We start from the raw sequence: 13,467 nt of genomic DNA on the forward strand, positions 1-13,467 counted from the left end.
GACGGAGGGGAGCGTCCACTGCCTCAGCCCCACGGCCGGGGGACTTCAGCTCCTCCGTGCGTGCGTGTGTACACGTGCCCGTTTCCCCTCCCGGGGTGTTCAGCTTGGGACCCCCTGCTAACTTGGCGCTGGACGTTTGTCTCCTTCGAGGGAGTGTGCACTTTGTAGCACATTCAGAAGAGCGTCCTGTTTGTACTTCCTTCCACGCCTAATCTTCTCATGTAATCTTCCCTTCTCTTTCCTTCTCCTGCGATGGCTCGTCTTACGCGTCAGCGTGGCTGTGCCGCAGGGGCCCGGGGATTTGGTGGAACGTTACGCCCAGCATTTCTGGGTGAGACGGACATCTGACTCGGCGAACTGAGGGAAGCGGAGGCCGCCTGATGTGGGTGGGCCTCGTCCGATCAGTTGGGGCCTGAAGACAAGGCGGAGGGGGAAAACCCGCCCCCTCTCTCCATCTTCCAGCTGGGACACGGGTCTCCTCCCGCCTTTGGGCTCAGAGCGAGACCCACGGCCGGCTCTCCTGGGCCCGGTCGTGGGGCCTTGTGGCCAGCACGAGCACGGGGGGACCCGTCCCTAGAGTGACAGCACAAACGGGGGGGACCCGTCCCTGAGAGTGACAGCACGAGCACGGGGGGACCCGTCCCTAGAGTGACAGTACGAGCACGGGGGGACCCGTCCCTAGAGTGACAGCACAAACGGGGGGGACCCGTCCCTGAGAGTGACGGCACGAGCACGGGGGGACCCGTCCCTAGAGTGACAGTACGAGCACGGGGGGACCCGTCCCTAGAGCGACAGCACAAACGGGGGGGACCCGTCCCTGAGAGTGGCGGCACGAGCACGGGGGACCCGTCCCTGAGAATGACTTTTATACACACAGACATTTATATATTCGTCTGTTTCTCTGGAGAACCCAGGTCAACGCCCCTGGTCATCCTGCGATGAGTCTTGTGTGGCGGCCGCCCTGGACTGGTGCCCCTTCTCCAGGACCCAGGGGTCCCTCGTCTCCCTGATGACTTCCAGCCTAGCGTCACTGACCCGTGCCTTCCTCCTCCCTGGTCTGCTTCCTCATTTTTTTTTTTTTTTTTTCAACGTTTTTTATTTATTTTTGGGACAGAGAGAGACAGAGCATGAACGGGGGAGGGGCAGAGAGAGAGGGAGACACAGAATCGGAAACAGGCTCCAGGCTCCGAGCCATCGGCCCAGAGCCTGACGCGGGGCTCGAACTCACGGACCGCGAGATCGTGACCTGGCTGAAGTCGGACGCTTAACCGACTGCGCCACCCAGGCGCCCCATCTGCTTCCTCATTTTGCCGGCCACACCTTCCTCGTGTGAGAGGTGTCTCCCGAAAGCCAAGTATTTGGTGTCCTCAGCAGCCGAGATCTGGGCGGGTGTCCTAGCTTGAAGACGCGGCTGCCCAGGGCTTCTGGCATCACAGGAACGGCTGAGCCGGTCCCTGACCCTATGGGGGCGGGGGGGGGCCTGTGCCCCTCTGGCTGCGTTTGGATCCTGAAGTCCCATTATGTCCTGTCTGGGATGGGCTTCTGGATCCTCAGCCAGCGACCCATCTGTTTGCAAACGTGTGCCCTGCAGTTTGTGAAACCTTCTGGCATTTTCTCCCTTCCGTTTGCTCACCGCTCCAGAACCCCGTTGGCTGGATGTCAGATCACACCTCTGTGGTCTGTTGTTTGTATGTCTGCCCTTCCGTTCTGCTGAATGGGAGCGTTTCTCAATTTTAACTTTCAACCCATCTTCCAAACTGCTGCCGTCGTGTCTCTGACCCCGGGGAGCCCGTGCCTCCTCTCCCGCCTCCGCCTTCTCGGCGGCGCTGCCCCTGTTTCCCGACGCGATGTTTCAGCCTCTGTCGGGGCGTTACAGGCGGTCCCTCGTGCACACTCACCGTCCTGTTTCCTGTAACCGTGGCCCCGTCTGTGTCTGGGCAGGTGTGTCACGGATGGGGGGGTCTGGTGTCACCGTCCAGCCCCGGGGGGCCCAGGTTTTCGTATCGGGGTCTTTTCTCTGGCCTGAGCCTTGTGGACGGAGCGCACGCTGACCCCGCCCGCCGCCTCTGAGCCCTGGTCCCCCAGAGAGGCCGGACCGCATGGCCGGGCCGCTCGGGCTTTCTTCCTGCCACTCTGCCGATGCCCGTGCCAGTGCCACCCGATGTCACTGCTGACTTCGCGTCTGACTCCACAGTTCCACCTCTTTGCTTTGCCTGTTTCTCTTCAGAATTAGCTTATTTATCATTAACCTTCACTTTTCCTTACAAGCGCTGGAACAAATGGGATAGAACCAACAGGAGGGGTTTGAACCGGAATGGCCGCTGGGTCTGTGATGACCTGGGAGAACATGCGTACAGGCTCCCCGCGCCCAGACGGAGCCCCCTCGTGCACCCAGATCTGCCTGGATCTCTCTGGGGTGCCTCTTTGTGGACTCGAATCCCCTGCGGTTGGGGACACCCCCCCCCGCTGTTGTGGATGCCCCCCTGCTGTCGGGGACCTGCGCCCCCCCACTGCTGCCAATGCCTCCCCAGCAGTGTTGTGCTGCGTGTGCCTGGGGAAGCGGCACCGCTGGTTTTCAGACGGTAAAGTGTGAAGTGTTGTGCATGGAGGAGAATATAAAAAAACAGTTTAAAAAAATAGCGAAATAGACATGCAGGAGCCCGATATGAAATAGCACATTTTTGGTTCCCTGGAAGCCGCTGGGGGGACTGTCCCAGCAAAGTAACTTCCTGCAGACGTCGTGTCCTGTCCCCTGGCTTTTAACACTTGGTGTATGTCCCCGGCCTACGTTCTCCCTGTTTTGACAAGCGGCTCGGCTGAAGGCCCCCCAGGAGGAGAGACACTGCAGAGCCTCAGCCTCCCAGTCGGCGGGCAGGGACGCAGATGATCTATGGACGCCCAGGCGCCCACGGCCCGGGCAGGGCAAAAGGCAGGGCTAGGAGGATGGGCTGCCCCGCGTGTCTGCTTCTGACCCACCAGGGTCCTCTGCGCACTCTCTGGCGTAGGTCAGGCACGTGTCAGAGCCGCTGCTCCTGGGGGAAGCTGTGTCCTCAGCTGCCCAGTCCGGATGGCCGACCCTTACAAGGCACAGCTGTCCCGCAGACCTCTCCCCCCACAGCCCTGGGGCTCCCTTCCTGGGGCTCCTGTGTGAGACACTGGGGTCTGCATGCTGGGCTTCTCTCTTTCTTGGTTTGCACGCTTGTTTTCCTGGAGCAGGTCTTTGAGAGAGCACACGTGGCAGATAGCGTGACACCTCGCATGTCTCAGAATGTTTTTTATTCCATCTCCTACTCCGATGATGGCTTGGCTGGGTATGGAATTCTAGGTTGGAACCACTTTCTGCAGCACTAGAGGCAGTGGGCAGGCAGTTCGTCGCCTCCTTGTCTGCCTGCCTCCCGTGTGGCTGCTTCTACTTCCGAAGGTGTCCTGAGGCCTCTTTTGGGACCCAAAACGTGTTGCTTTGGAGAGTGTCCCATTTGTACTAGAAAAGAGTGTGCCTCAGTTTATTGCATTATCCAAATTGTTCACATCTTTGCTTGTGGCTGCTCGAGCTGTGTGCAGAGAGGAGTTGGAGCAGGTCGCTTGTCATCTGCGGCTTTTTGTTTTCTGAAGCTATGTTTTTAGTTGCGTATGTGTTCTGTTCTCTGATCTGAGAGTCATGTCACACTTATTGATATTCCTCTTTGTCCTTTGTGATGCTTGTATTTTAGAATGGTTATAACAGTCCATTTTATGCTTGGTATGTTTTACTGCAATAAAAAAGTATATTGGGGCGCCTGGGTGGCGCAGTCGGTTGAGCGTCCGACTTCAGCCAGGTCACGATCTCGCGGTCCGTGAGTTCGAGCCCCGCGTCAGGCTCTGGGCTGATGGCTCGGAGCCTGGAGCCTGTTTCCGATTCTGTGTCTCCCTCTCTCTCTGCCCCTCCCCCGTTCATGCTCTGTCTCTCTCTGTCCCAAAAATAAATAAAAAAAAAAAAAAAAAAAAAAACGTTGAAATGTTTAAAAAAAAAAAAAATAAAATAAAAAAAAAAAAAAAAAAAAAAAAGTATATTAAATAAAACAATCAGAAACCACGCACTTCCAAACAAGAGAACACCGCTGATGAGCGACGTCCCGCGCCTACCATGGCCACACTCAACAGTTGGTCCACGGCAGATATGTGGTCGGGGCCCAAATGCTAGACAACTGCAAGGGAGGACCTGAGGACACTGAGATCCGAGAGACACATGAAGGAGTTACAACATGCGGGCCATGCGCGGGCCCTCACCAGACCGACTGTCCAGGAGACTGGAACCAGACTGGGCACCAGTGTGCTGAGGGCACTGTAGTCCCTTTCTGGGAAGTAGTCTCTTAGCGATACAAACTGAAATATGAAGCCATACCTACGATTCGCTTCAGAACAACCAAGTGGGAGGAGGCGTGTCAGGGGGTGAGGACGAAAGGTGGAGGCTGGAGGCAGGAAGGATGGAGGAGGGTCTGTGTGAGCCGGGTGATAAGAGGCCAAACTCCACCCCCACGGCCCCCATGCCCCCTGAAAGTCCTCTCTACCTGAGTCCTGCGTCTGTAATTTAGGCAAATCTTCTCTGAAGAGTCCCTTCTCTGTTTTGTTCTCGGAGGGAACTCGATCGTGCCGTCCCTCCTCCCACCGCTGTCTCTGCCCTGGTGCGGCTGCCGGCTCTGCACCCTGCCCTGTTCCAGGAGAGGCCTTGCCATGACCTTCCCTGGTTCCTTCTCTGGGGACACCTCCTGAGCCCCGTGTTTCAGTGGCATCATGACCTGTGTCTCCACTGGCTCTCTCTGAGACTTGGGCTCCTGCCTCTGGTTTCCTGTGCCCCCCCCCCCCCCCCCCGCTCCAGTCTGTCAGTCTGTCCTGCCCGGGACACCCGCGACACATTACTCCCTTCTTCCCTCAGGCTGGGCTCTTCCTTGGCCTGGCCTTGCCAACTGCACCATGGAGCCTGCCGGGCTGGGACTCAAGTGCGTGGACCGGGGGTCGGGGCGTCCTCCTGCTCACATCGAGGCCGCGCCTCACCGCCTCCTCCTTGCCACCACCCTTCCTAAGGCCCCGACGCCCACCCCGGGCCTGCCCTCCTGGCTGCGTGGCTTCCCACCCCTCTGGCCTGAGCCCTGCCCCTCTCCCGCCGCTCCTACCTCTAACTGGGGGCTCAGTGTTGGGTGGCCCTGGGTCTGTGGTACCTGCACCCCGAGACTCCCGGGCTCCTCACTGGGATCCTCCAGGATGTGAGAAGTGGGGCGTCAGCTGTCCACAGCCCTTCCCGGGGCTCCTCGGGGGCTCGCGGGAGCCCCTCAGTGCACCTGCCATTTCCCGTGTACGACCGAGCTGAGCTGTAAGCAACGCCCCGGCCCCTTCACCCCATGGGTCGCGTGTGCCCCGTGTGCCCCACGTGGGACTTGACGTCAGCCCCGAGGGCAGCAACGGGACCGAGCGGCCGGGGTGGCGTCACGTGGGGGCTGCCTGCCCCTCTGCTGCCCGACTGTGTCAGGGCCTCCCCAAGACAGAGTGGCTCGTGCAGCCCAGAGCCAAGGGGCGGTAGGGCCGCAGCCCCTGGCCAGGTCTCAAAGGCTGCAGGGGGCGCAGGGTGGGTTTGGGGCGGCCCTCCCGGAGAGGGGGAGGCAAGGTTGAGCTGGAGCCTGGACGGGACCCTGAGGCCCACAGACGGGCAGAGAGCATGTGGGTGTCAGGCGGAACCCTGGCCCTGACCTCACTCAGGCCCCGACATTGTGCAGACCCAGGCTCCCGGGACCCGCACCGCCTTGCGGGTGGGTCCGTGTCCCCCTGAAGCCGGTGGCTGCGCCGTGGCCCCGTATTCCCAACCTCTAGGCGCCCCCGGGTCTCGAAGGGAAACAGTTCGGCCAGGAGCCCCCAGAACGCGCAAGCCCCATCGCGGACCGTGCCCACCCGGAAAGCACGAGCAGGGGAACAATGCCCTTCGTGTGACAGACTTTCCCCTCTGTGGGAGAAAATAGAGTCTCATAGAATGGCGATTTCCTGCATTTGTGCCTGGGCCTGAGGGGTGATTCACGCAGAGACCTCCCACAAAGAGGAGCCTCTAGCCAAGTCCGCCAGGGCTGGGTGCCGCTGGGGCCCTGCACGCCCCCCACCCCGCAGACCCCCAGGGCCAGGCAAGGTCCACCAGCCATCCGTCCTCTGAGCTGCGGCCCGACCCCAGCAGCTTCAACGTGTGCAGAGCGGCTAGAGCTAGACAGGCAGCAACAGGGCTGGGAGATGCCACGGGGGGCTTTCTGGAGGAGGGGGACCCGAGCGAAAGGCTAACAGCTATGCAGGAGCCAGCCATGGGGAGCTTGAGGAGAGCGTCTTGGGGGACAGTGGGTCCCCGCTCCAGAGAAGTGAGGGACAGGGTGCCTGTGGGCTTGAGTACCGAGGGGCCATAGTGAGAGCAGGCCATGGGCACTGGGGGGGGGGGGGGGGGGCAGGTTTGAGGCAGGCATGGCCGTGGCACCGCCTGGGCCGCTTCCACAGTGTAGGGCAGAGGGTAGAGTGTGGGGGGCACCCTCAGATATAGGGAGGCTGGGGAGTGATGGCCAGTGAGGACCACCATGCCGGGGCTGAGGCTGAAGGTGACAAACGGTCCCGAATGGCTCAGGCAGGCCCAGACCCTAGGGGATGTCAGACCTGCCCATCCGGTGGGGACAGTCCCTTGTGGTAGCAGGAGGAGCCCGAGGGCGCCCTCTGAGGTCTTTCCCTTGTGGAGAAGAGGGGTGAGGGCAGGACCTCGGGGCAGGAGATTTGACCCCTGTACCCCGCAGGGGGCAGGGGGCAGGGGGCAGACCAGGCGGCCAGGACCGACCCGGGGCCCGGCTCCCGCTGAATTGTTCTCCTTTGGAAACGCAGTAAGCATGCTGGTCTCCACCCGGGACAACGGGGCTGCCGGCTGAAGAGTCCTTTGCTGTGTCCCTCCCACGCTGACGTGTTCTCCAGGGCCCTCGCCCTGTCAGCCCATCTCCTGACTTTATTCTAACCTTTCTGTAGTCCCCAGGGCCAAAGGGCCACGTGTCCTTGAGGAGCCCAGCCACTGCCGCTCCCTGTGGACACTCCTTGGTCTTCCCTGGGCCAGGCCCTCGCTAAACACCCTCGTGGCTTCTCCTGAGGTTTTTGCCACCACCCACCCCCCCCCCCCCCCGCCACCCTCCGCTGCACCAAGACCCACCATGGCCAGACCACTCCTCCTCTGGAGTTCTGGGGTCCTGCCGGGGCACACCTTTCTCCCGCCCTTGCCCTCCCCCTTCAGGGCCCCCACAGCGCAGGGATAGTAGGGCTGACCACCTTGCTTTGGGTGACACACAGACCTCTCCTTGCGTGTCCCCGACACCCCTGCCGGGCTGGCCCACGTGGCCATGTGGCAAGGCTCCGTTCAGAAGTCCCGCCGCTGAGCCTGCTTGACACCCTCTGGACCCCGTGGCATTGGCTGCTCCCGGCCATGTGCCCACCCACCTGGCGGAGAGCACAGCCCAAGGGGGTGGGGGCGTGTGGGCAGGATCCTCCCACCCCCCCCTGCTCTCTTTGGGCAGGCACCCTGTGGGGGGATCGGGGCTCTCCCCACCCCCCTGGCCCATTCCTGTGTCCCTCACAGCTGTGTCCCCCCAGATCTCTTCCACACCAGACACCCACTTGGCATCTGCCTTTCAGACAGGTTTAAGTTGGAGCCTCTCCTAGACCTTGTGACCTCCAGCTCCTAAGGCCAAGGACCCCTGGGGGGCATGGCTCCCCTCTTCCCCTGGTGGGTGCTCTGCTCAGTTCCTTGGTAAGTGCTCTGCCCTTTGCAAAGCACCTAAGTTCCGGTGCTGAGCTGGGTGCTCTCCGTCTGACGCCTCGCTTCACTTGCACAAACCCCCGTGTGATAGCTAAGGAGTTCAGAGGGGTACAAGGCTTGCCCAGGGTCACAGAGGAGCACCTCCAGCAGTCTGTCCCCGTGGGGACTCAGCCACATGGGGGCTGGGTGGCAACCTTCCCCTGGCTCCTCTGGCCTCGGACAGCAGTCTCCCGCAGCATTTAATTTCCGGGTTGCTCACTGTCCCCTCGGTCCTCTGCCAGCCCGTCCAAGCCTTTGGTCACCAACTTTTCATCAAGTTCTGCCATTGAAATGCCAGCAGGTTTTTCCCATTGAGTTGGGTTGAGGTTGGCGGGGGAAGGCAGCACAGGCCACACGGGGGCTTCAGAGGAAGGAAGTGCAAGAGATTCCAGGGCACTGGGGAGACGGGCAGGATGGGGGCTGGTCAAGGAAGGCCCACGCCGCGTGGGGGGGGGGGGGGGGGAGACAGCGGCAGAGGCTGTGACCATCGGTGCCTTGACTCGCTTGGGCGGTAATGGTGGGCTCTGGTGCTGGGCCAGGCCCCATCTCCCACCCAACCCTAGACCCCACTCCCAGCTGTGGGTGAGCATGTGATCAAGGTCCAGCCAATCAGAGTGCTACACGGGGCTGCCCCCCCCCCCCCCCCGTGCCCACCGGGCCCTGGTGAGGGACCCCAAGAAGACAGCCGGTCCTCTGTGGGCAGAACTGCCCAGCAGAGCCCAGGGGAGGGCGGAATGGGAGGCGTGGCCCCAGGTGGGGCAGCACCTGGGCCACTGTTTCCCTCACTACCCCTCCCCCCACCCCAGGTCACAGTCCTGATTGTCAGCCTGGAGTCCTGAGTGGACTCTCTCTCCTCCTGTAGAGGCAGTGGGAGTTGGATTTCCATCCCCTGGAAGCTGAGTCCTGTCTGCTGTTGTTCTGAGCCTCTAGGAGCCGGTCATCCCCAGTCAGGGATGGGGGAAGAGGGCAGGCCTGGGAGGGGCACCCCTCTGCCTGAGGATATCCCTCCGGCTTCCTCTGCCCCTCCCCCGTCTCTACAGGATCTGATCTCATGAGCCCAGCCCCCACCATCACCTCCCCAGGAGGGGACCTTCTGGCCCGTCCACCCACCCTATAGACGGGCAGACTGAGGCTCCGAGGACGGGACGGAGCTGAGCCCTGGCCAAGCCCCTGCATCTGTTCGCAGTCCCCCGGCCCCAAGCCCAGGGCGCCCCCCCCCCCTCCCCCGGGGCAGGTGGCCGTCGCCTCTGACCCCTGGCTGGGGCGGCCTCAGCGTCTGGTCTCGGCTCGGAGCGTTTCCTGCCCTCCCGCCCGAGCCCGGCACCGCAGGAAGTGGCCGCCTCCCGAACAAAGGGGCCGGCGGACAATGGCCATTGAATTGGGCCGGGGCGCTCGCGCACTGACGGGCCGCCAGCTGCCCCCGCTGATAAGGCCCCGCGCCGCGGCGCGCGGCGCGGGGACTGACGCCCGGCCCGCCCCTCACGCCCGGCCCGATCCGAACACCCCGCCGCCCGACGTCCGCGCGCTCGCCCGGCTCCACGGGAGCGCGGCGCTGACGGCGGCCCCTCCCCTCCGGCTGCGGACCGACGGGCGGCCGGCCCGCCCCTGCCGGCCGCGCGGGGCCAATCCGAGAGCTCAGCGCGGGCGCGGCCCCGCCCCCGGGCCTTGGTGGTGCGGGACCGCGGGCTGCCCGGGCCGCCTGGCCCTCGCGCCGGCGAAGGGAGGCACGCTCTGCAGGGGGCGTGGTCTTCGGGATTTACCCCAAAAGGCGTCATAAGTCCTGACGCTGGGGCGCGTCGGCGCCTCGCTGCGCTTCCGTGGCCTTGTTTGGGTGGGACGCCTGGGCGTGATGGTGGCTGTGGCTTTGGAGAAGGTGGCCGTTGGCTGCCATCCTTGGCAGGGAGAGCGCAAGCGTGGTGACTCTGCCAAGGCCCCAGAGGTTGGGTCGGTGGGGTGACCGTGGGGATGGTGGTGCTGGGATGTGGCCCTGAGGAAGCAGGACCAGCTTAGGTGGCGTGGGGCGAGGTCGCTCTTGCTCATGGTGACATCCCTACCTGTGGGCTGGCGGGTCGTCACCACAGGCATGGCAGAGGCGCTGCTGTCACTGGGAGTGGCTCCATGGGGTCGCCCACGCAGCTTGGGTGCCTCAGCGCCCCTGCCAGCTGACCTCCTGCCCCTCCTGCCTCCCAGGAGCACCCCATCTCCTGGGTCACCATGACCCCTCTGTGGCTGGACAGGTGGACACACACCTGACCTTCAGGGGACAGAGTGGCCCTCAGGTAAACGTGCGCCCGCTTGGCCTGCCTGCCCCTGTCCTGGCCCTGGCCGTGCACTTGCCCTGGCCACCCCTTCCCCTCTGCCCCTTGATCTGACGCCTCTAAGCTGCCGCTGGCCTTCCTGCCCATGGCTGCCGGAGGCTGCCTGCGCCCACCACGACGTCCCCGATCACATCCTCTGAAGGCAGAGCCAGGCAGTCATAGGTCACAATCTGTGTTGTTTTGTGGGCCATCCAGCCAGGCCATGGACACCTGAGCCTGCATCAACAGATGCCCGCCAGGACCTGCCGCCCCCCCACCCCCACCCCAAGCGCCACACCCTGCTCCTGGGGCTGCAGGAAGCGGGAGGCCTGGAGGCTTTTGACTCTGGCCCTTTATCAGCTTCCTGCGGCCAGCCCAGCCTGGGCCCCCGCGGCGCCGGGACGACGGGTCAGCAGTGACTCACTGGGAGCCTGGCCTGGGGACACCCTGCCCCCCCTCGTACGCACACCACTCCCCCACCTATGCCCTCCTGCTCTCACCCAAGCCTGCACCTGGCTGGCAAGGCCCCTCCGAACCCCATTCCCAGGAGCCCTGGCCTGCTGCAGCCCTGCCCTTCCGCCACACTCCACCCACCATCTTTCCCGTGGTTTAGGGTCCGGCTCTGCCCTCGGGAAAGACTTGCAGGTCCCTCCCAACCCCAACCCCAGCCACCAGCGCTGTCTGCCCTCCTTGCAATCCCAAGTGCCCAAAGCCAGTCAGTCAGGTGAGCAGCCAGGGTGCAGGGTCCACCAGGGTCAAGCACACACCTCCTCTGCCCTCTTTGGACACACACTCGCTCCCCACCCACGGACTCGAGACTCCCCTCCCCGCTCCTCTGCAAGAACACAACACCCCATCCTGACCTCCCCCACCCCCAGAGGCTTTGACCTAATGGTCCCCTCCTCTCCAATGCCCTCTGTCACCAGGTTGGTGGCCCACCTGCCTCTTCTGTGCCCCACTGTGGCCTGACCAGCGTCTTTTCCTTTGAGTCCTGGTGTGGACCCTTCCTCCTCCAGGAAGTCTTCCTGACTAACCCCTGCACCCCCCCTCACTCCGGGGCCTCCCAAGGGAGGGATGTCACCACTGCATGGAGCTTAGAGGTCTCCACGAAGTCCGGACCCTCCGCGGGAACCCGGAGCCCGCTGTCCACCGCAGAACCCGCCCCTTACCTCGGGGTCCTGGGGATGCTGTGCGGGTGAGACAGGAAGTGAAGCTGAAGGTTGAGTGGAGAGGGCCCAGCAGGCGGTCTTAGTCTGATCTAGAAGGGCACCTCTGCCTGCATCAGACCACCTGGTGCAGGTGTCAATGGCAGAGGAGCCACACACCTGGGGGGACTCCTTCCCAGAGGAGCAGTGCCCCCCTCCCCCAGGAGCAGGGCTCCTCAGGCACTGACCCACCCACGTGCACAGGCACACACGAGACCCCCCCCCCCCCCCCCCCCCCGCAAGAGGGCTCTCTCTTCCTGCACCCGCAGCAGCCGGAGGCTCCCTGACCCACGGAAGCCCGCCGGGCCGTCCTGCAGCGCCGCCTGCTGGCTGGGGCCCGGCAGCCCCCAGGCACTCACAGAGCCCGCACAGGAGCGGAGGGGGTGCCCGGCGGCTGTCGAACCTTGTGTGCCAGCGGCTTCCTCTGGGCCACGTGACCACCACGCCTCTCCCCAGCGTTCCCATTCCCAGCCTGGGGTCCGCGACGGTTTGGAAAATCTGTCTGTGGACGGCTGCCCTGCCCAGGGCCAGGCTGGGGTTGCCCCCGGGGGGCCTGGAATGCCATCCCCGGGGCCGACGGGCTCCAGATTGCCACCCCTTTTCTGCGGCCTCCCCGTCATCCCACACTCTTCTCCCAGCCACCCTGCACCTTGTACAGACCCGCTGTCCATGCCCACGGGGCCCATCTGCTCAGACCCTGCCTGGGCTTCCCGTGCCCCCAGCGGCCCACCGCTCTGTGCTCCAGCTGGCCGCACACCTGCTCTGCGCGTCTCCCACCCCCTGCCTGCTGGATTTCCCCACAGCGCGGAGGCCGTGCCCTCCCCGCCACGTCCCCACGGACAACGTCAGAGCAAACCTTTGCCGTGAGGCTTTGCCGACGCTGGCGGAGTGATACATCTGTGAGCCGACGGCTGAGAAATACACATTCTCCAGAGTCCTGCGTGTGTGGTCGGAGGAAACGCTCCAGGGGCTCGTGTGGGGAGGCCTCGGGGAGATGTGAGGGCGACGGGCACAGAGACGTGAGCGAACGTCCCCGCTTCCCCATCACGGACATGACGAACACGAGGTGTGTGTGTGCACCTGAGTGTGTAACGCACACGCGCCCACCTGGGGCCCAGGTGGGGCTGTGCAGGCGCAGGTGCTGATCCTGGCTCCCCCCCCCCCCCCCCCCCGCCCCCGGCACCCACCACCCTCTGCCGGGACTCGCGATCACCCGCAGTCGGGCCCTGCTGGGACCCTGCAGGTCCTGCCGACGTCTGGCCCTGGCGGCCCTGTGGCCTCCTGCCTGAGGGGCACGTCCCCCGGCTACCCGCTCAGCGCCACGTCGCCGCCGAGGGCAGGCGCCGGGGCCACAGTGGCCATCCCCCTGCGATACGCCAGGCGCTCATGTTAGGCCCCGCCAAGTGGGCTCGTGGCAGACAACGTCCTTGTTCGCTGTGACCTCCCGAAGGACGGGAGCGAGGACTCGGCCTGGCTGGTGCAAAGGCCCCTGGCGGACCAAGGGCAGCCCCCTCGTCATCTGGCAGGGAGGCGCTGCCTTCCATCCAGTCAGGGCCTCCTGGGTGCTCGCTGACAGGATCTCTGTGGCCTCAGCGATTTGTTCCCTGTGATGGAAGGTGACCTACCCCTCCTGACCCCGCTGATCAGCTCCTCCCTGCCCACCTGTGAGACGGCCTGGGCTGCAGGGCGCCTCCACCACAGCCCCCCGGGGTTGCTCCAGCACCGTTCCCCACCCATCCCCGCCCCCGCTGGTGGTGCTCTAGCCCTCAGGCACAGCCGTCCGCTTTCCTGGCCAGGGCCAGCCGCGGTGGCCGTGAGAAGGTGCTGGGGACTATCGGTGGTTGATCAGGGTCAAGGTCAGGTCCCACCAATCTGGGGCCCCCTGCCTTCATAGGTCCCAGCCAGGCCCATTGTATGGGGACAATGGCTTCCTGAGCCAGGTTCCTCTGCCGGCCGGAAAGCCATAAAGACTCTCCACTTTGCCACCGCCCACGTCCCTTTGAAGGGCCTGCGACTTTGGAGCCGGTCCCTTGGCCACTACCCTTTGCCAGCCTGGCTGGGGCCCAGGCCTCCCCAGGGACGAGCCAACCCTCTAGGCACGTAGGCACAGAGAGGCCCTGACCGGTCAGGGAAG

The 13,467-nt window shown here is 64.0% G+C and overlaps 1 long non-coding RNA gene across 1 annotated transcript; it reads right to left on the bottom strand.

The window, feature by feature from the left end:
- Positions 1–2,664: 2,664 nt before the first annotated feature.
- LOC131517843 (uncharacterized) lies at positions 2,665–10,385 on the bottom strand. Its single transcript, XR_009264866.1, has 2 exons — positions 9,592–10,385; positions 2,665–3,749 (listed from the first exon to the last, which is right to left on the bottom strand). It is a non-coding gene; the product is annotated as an uncharacterized LOC131517843 (long non-coding RNA).
- Positions 10,386–13,467: the final 3,082 nt, after the last annotated feature.

Source organism: Neofelis nebulosa, chromosome 7 (genome assembly GCF_028018385.1).
Source record: "Neofelis nebulosa isolate mNeoNeb1 chromosome 7, mNeoNeb1.pri, whole genome shotgun sequence".
Taxonomy (NCBI): Eukaryota; Metazoa; Chordata; class Mammalia; order Carnivora; family Felidae; genus Neofelis; species Neofelis nebulosa.